The 6,000-nt window shown below is 48.1% G+C and overlaps 1 protein-coding gene across 1 annotated transcript in view; it reads right to left on the reverse strand.

The window, feature by feature from the left end:
* Nucleotides 1–5,315, reverse strand: part of LOC135237566 (ras-related protein Rap-1A-like) — a 38,327-nt gene extending 33,012 nt beyond the window's left edge. The window contains exon 1 of the mRNA XM_064304815.1: nt 5,164–5,315. The gene's annotated coding sequence lies outside the window, so the exon portion shown is untranslated. The remainder of the gene's footprint in view (nt 1–5,163) is intronic.
* Nucleotides 5,316–6,000: the final 685 nt, after the last annotated feature.

Below are 6,000 nucleotides of genomic sequence, written 5' to 3' on the forward strand. Positions count from 1 at the left end.
CATAACCTGAGCTGCTTATGTAAATACCCAGCTGTATAAATGGATTGTGGGTAAAGAATGCACTCTGTGCGAGTCGCTCTGGATAAGAGTTGCCCTGCTAAATGTCAAAATGGCAACGCAGCATTATTTATGCATTCACTCACTTCAACGTGACGTCAGACGTATTCTACTGAAGACGTGACATCACATGACTCCGGCTGCCAGAGAGAGAGTGTTTATCTCCCGCTCAGAGTATAATGCCCAATGACAGCCCCTCGGTGCACCCATTTCTACACTTCAAACCCTCTGCCATAAAACTAAAACATCTGTACAAACGTGTCCAGCCTGAGAAAGCCCTTTCAGCTGGTGCTGGAAAAAAAGAGTGCCCATTTAAATCCCCCATCAGAGCATATCTACTCCATTTCCCTGTGTTGACGTGCCAAGTCGAACAAAAGCTTGCGCCTTCAGCCAACGAAAGGATTTTCTTTTTTTGGCAGAGCACTTAGACAGTTTCTTTTGAAACTCCTACAATTCAAGTGTTTTTTTTCTTTTTAAGAGGACCTGAATGACATGACCTGGCTTTTTTGAGGCTGCCCTCTCCACTGTTCTCTACAAAGCCACGCTGGCACACAGCTGTACTTGACCTTTGAAATATTGACCAGCCACAAGCAGAATGTGACAGTCTGCAAAATGAATAAGCCCTGCTACTTCAGACCCTTTCAGAGTCTGGAGGTAGAACGGTAACGTGGACAACCGGAGGGCTGGGTGCTCAGACGCACTGGGAGCAGGGCAATTTTATTAACCGACACTCATCGATTTCCCCCGCCCACTTTTGAGCTGACAAACTCAATTATTTTCAAGAAAGGGTATTAACGGCCACAAGGTCATCCACAGCTCGGCCGCAGTCGAGCGAGGTCACAACCGTTGCCACTTTGCGTCCGTCTAGTTCCTCAAATCTCCCAAACCCTGCCAGACGCGCGCGGGACTTTCCAGGATTCTTCCAGAGTTTTCCGGGAAGCTCATTTCGGTGTCTGGATCGAGATCGGTCGATTTCGGGAGTCTGAGTCACGGTCGAGAGGGGAGGAGAGGGAGGAGGAGGAGAGAGAGAGGAGAGGAGAGGAGAGAGAGAGAGGAGGAGGAGAAGAGAAGAGGAAGAAAGAAGAGAAGAGAGAAGGAGAGAGAAGAAGAAGAAAGAAGAAGAGAAGAAGAGAAGGAGAGGAAGAGAAGAGAAGGAGAAGGAGAAGGAGAAGGAGAAGGAGAAGGAGAAGAAAAAGAAGAAGAGGAGGAGAAGGAGAAGGAGAAGGAGAAGGAGAAGGAGAAGGAGAAGGAGAAGGAGGAGGAGGAGGAGGAGGAGAAGAAGCATTAAGCGAGCAGCTGGGCTCCCCAGCGCAGTTTGTGCGAGCGTTTATCTCTCCAGGAGTATTAATAATTCAGCGCCTCACAGTGGGCACGGCACACACCGATAAAGACTGCACTTCCAAGATTAGCCCCCAGGGAGGAGAGGAGCTCCGCTTTCGGCAGCCAGAGCGACCCTTCAGGACTCCGTCGGGCCCGGACCGAGAGCACGTGAGTCCGCACCGAGTCCGCACCGACTCCGCACCGACTCCGCTCGACTCCGCTCGACTCCGCACCGACTCCGCTCGACTCCGCACCGACTCCACGACGCGCCATGCGCGATCAGAGACTGCGCGAAGACGACATCGCAGACGGCGACACGAAAGAGGAGACGATGCACAGCAGATGCGCGAATAGACCGACAGACCGACAGGACCGACTGCAGCCCGACCCGAGACGACCGCAGGACTGAGCGCGACGCACGACTCAGCACCGATCGCACCGACTCCCCATCGCACGCTGCTGCCCGACGTCTCACTCGACTGGTACAATCCGCTCGACAGTCGCATCGAGCACCACCCGACGACTCACTCCAGACTCCGACGCAGACTCCGCTCGACTCCGCACCGACTGCGCCCCGACTCCGCACCGACTCCGCACCGACTGCACCCCGACTGCGCTCGACTCCGCACCGACTCCGCACCGACTGCGCACCGACTGCGCTCGACTCCGCACCGACTCCGCTCCACTCCGCACTTCGCTCGTCAGCGCAAAGCGCGTTCAGAATCCAAGATGAATCCAACAACAACGAAAGAGGAGGAGATCGCCGCAATCCTGAATAACAAACCAGCGAGGACACTCGAGCCAGACAGAGCACCTCGCAGTTACTGAGCGCACACACGTTCAGAGAGCAGCACCGGTATCGCCCTCTTTAGAGTTATTTAAACTCTAGAGTTATTTAAACTGTCGTTTTTTTCCGGACAGTTCGGTTCCATCCGAGAGCCTCAGAACACAGAGAAGACAGAAAAGTGGATCCATCAGAGCCGCCGCAAACATTCGCACAGGGACCCCGCCCATGTAGTGGCAACAGAACCCTGGACCCACTTCATGGAGTAATGAGGAATTAATAATATCCAGAGTAATGAGTAACGCTCCGGTCAATCCACCATTAGTAGCATCCTCCAGTCCCCAAGGCACCACGTGTCTCCGGTTCACCATCCACCTCCGGGTCTTAATTAATTGGGCTAATTTCTCATGTAAAGTAGTTAACTGTCTGCGGCCACTTGTCCTCTTCAGTAAGTCAGATGAGAGCGCTCTCTCCGTTCCTCATCAGCTAACTGAAGCTGTACACAACTGCAAACTGCAAACCAGTAAATCTGCACCTTCACAGAACCTGACTTGACAGTACCTGGAAAGCATTCAGTGGCCAGAATTGAAATATTCTGCGGAAGGGCTGATGGAAGGTGAAGTCTAGGGAGAGGACGATGAAAGTGTAAATAACAGGCTTTGGACTAGACCTCCCATCAGCCCCTCTGAGCAACGTGCTTGCTTATCCACGTAAGGAACATTTTCAAGAGTGAAACCTAATTAAACCATCACCCTAATTAGAGTAAGCAATACGAGGGGCACCCCCATCACACAACCTGAAACAGCCACAAACACACGTGCACTATAAAGCTAAAACTGTTAACAGCTACGATAAAAGGCCAAGTAAATTCAATAAAGAGGGCAATGCCTCTTATCAATGAAGTGGCACGTCCACTGACACAGCTGGAAGTGACAGGGGAACTCAGAAATACTAGTAATAATGACCCAGTGCTGGGTTAAATAATGTGTGTGTGTGTGTGTGTGGACATGTATTACTATCTTTGTGAGAACCAAATGTGCCCACAAGGATAGAAAGATGAGGAAAAGTATGCAAGGTGGGGACCTTTTGCTGATCCCCACAAGTTCAACAGGTTGTTTTAGGGTTAGGACTTAGGGTTAGGGTTACAATTAGGTTAAGGTTAGGCATGTAGTGGTTGGGGTTAGGGTTAGGGTTAGAGGTTATGGAATGAATGTAAGCCAATGGGAAGTCCTCACAAGTATAGCAATACGAACATGTGTGTAGGTGCGTGTGTGCGAGTGAGTGAGAGAGAGAGACTAATCTCGGCATAGCACAATCGGTGGATTCCATAACCTCAAACGGAGAGAGCGCGTTAACTAGCTCACTCAAAACAGAGAAATCATCAAACGCAGGAGACGTGGTTTACGAAGATAAGACCATTATGCCGGACACCAAAATAAATAAGATCGATTTTGTTTAAACGCGAGGCCCTGCAGGTTCAATAAAAAGGCAGAATCAATGAAAACAACTTCACATAAGGATAACTTGTAAAGATACATTTTTTGGGTACAAATTTGAAGGCTACTCCTGTACACAGCCTATTTCTTTTAATAATCCTAAAATATTTTTCAGTGTAATACAAGTAAGTGCATGCCTGCTTCTTCTACGTGCCATAGATGTCAATGCTAGGAAACTTATGATTATGATATCCTCTTGTGACTCATTTCGTGCTCAGTTTGAAAATAAAGTTTCCATTGCAAATGCCTCATTTATCGTTGAATCCTTTCATGCCTTTTTGCAACCTTATACAACTGAAAGCAGCGGAACGCAGTTCTAGACAGCACACGAGGGATTCTTTAAACACCCATGTGCAGTACTTGAAACTTTCTATAAGTACTTATGGCTTTTCGTGACAGAGAGGATGGGCGGATTTGTACAGCCTTCGCAATGAATGGTAATGGCATTCAAACGGTCACATTAGTTTTCCTAATACGTTATGATAAGTCGGCTATCTTAACCAGAGATCTGCAGAGGATTAACAAGCCTGGCACGTGCAATTGCACAAAACTAATGTTTGCACGCACAGACTTTCCCCGGGCATTGTTAGAACAGCATATAAAGTTGCGAATCAGATGGGGTAAATGAGGTGTCAGTTTGCTTTCTGGCTTATAGTATAGGATATATTTTGTTTTAAATCTGCATAAAAGCGAAAAAAGTGCAAAATTATCATGTCAGAATTGCATTCACAATGCAGCATGCACGTTGGGGCTCACCAGCAACCTGCCAAATGACAACACATAGCTAGCACTACCAGCTACGTTAGCAACAAGCTAACTTCTTCGGGGACTCGTTCAAGCACCGCGCTGCAGTGCTTATGGCAGCATTGAGAGCAGGCGACTGCACCATATGTAAAGTTCTTCTCGCGAAAGGGAAATGCCTGTGGTTTCTCCTGAAGCGGGTAAAATGCAAAACATGTTTTCTTCTGGACGCTTAGCGAGACACCACAAAGATGCGCTCTCAATCTCGAATGTAGCCAAGCCAGCTAACAACTGCCCGCACTCAATTAGGCTTTAACTACACTGACGTGGAACTGTACACCTCGTCAGTGTGCGGATCGAACACTTGCAGTGCAAGAAACCCTTTTGTGATGAACCACGATCTCTCTGAAAAAATAGAGTCGGCACATCTCCATATTGCAAATGCCTTCTCCTTCACGGTTATTGCAAGTGATCCCGCTCCGCCATATTCCACTAGTTTGCGGGATGTGGAGCTGCTAGCCAGCCATGCTAACATTAGCTCGCTACCTCCCTTCCGCCCGGCCTGGGCTCAATGGGAGTTATTAAATTACTCGTGTCTCCAACTAGGATTAGCAAGGATTTGTTGGACTATACAGCAGTTCTCCAACTCCCTAAACCCAGATCCGTGAACTCTGGGACTCGCGGACTAAAGTCCCCACGCATGCCCACGCTGCAACCCCTTTTGACAGCGGTGATCACCGGATAAAGTTCGCCCGTGATACTCACCGTTTCTTGCTCTCTCCGCTGCTCCTCCAGTGTCTACGGATCAACTCCGATATCTGCGCTGCGCTGCGTACGTCATCCCCATTCTCTCTCCCTCTCTCGCTCTTAGCGCATTTAAAGCGGCAACGCCACACGTTTTATTGTTTCAATTCCAGGGTGGGCCGACCTCAATTTAACTAGTGGTATAGAGCTGTGCAAACTTCTAATAAAATGTATTATTATTTCTTTTTGGATACGTAATTTCAAAATTCCTTCGGGTCTGAACAATCACATTTAAAAGTGTACATCCTACTGGAAACAGTAAAATGTATCCACCAGCTTGGTCATTTTTGATAAACTAATTCACTAACAGCGCTCTGCTCTGCACCCTCTACACATCGGGTATTAATGTAAGTCAGCTATTGTCTTTCACATTTTGCTGGTCTTCCTGTGAAATGTTTTACTACGCTGTCAAGAGGAGATTACACATTTGCCACGCATCAGATCCCATGCAATCACTGTGCTAGTCCTCATCTAGCATCCATTAATTTATGGCATTCAAATTCAGTCAGCCCCGTACTGTACTTTTAGAAAGAACTGTCCTTCCACCATCGGTGCCACCAGAGATTACGGTCTGCTACCCCAGACAATCCTGTGTTCTAATATTTTTTATATCAGCAACGAGGAAGATGATTCCTTGTTTTGTCTTTATCAAAGACAACTTAGGCCTACATGAAGTCCGCCTTTAGAGGAGACTGACAAGTGCGCGTTTTTCCAAAGATACGTTGCCCTTTTAAGAGGCCGCGGGAAGTTTTCCCGAAAGCCCCGGGGCAGCAGATTCAGTTCTCAGACCAACGGTAC

This window comes from Anguilla rostrata, chromosome 13 (assembly GCF_018555375.3).
Source record: "Anguilla rostrata isolate EN2019 chromosome 13, ASM1855537v3, whole genome shotgun sequence".
Lineage (NCBI taxonomy): Eukaryota > Metazoa > Chordata > Actinopteri > Anguilliformes > Anguillidae > Anguilla > Anguilla rostrata.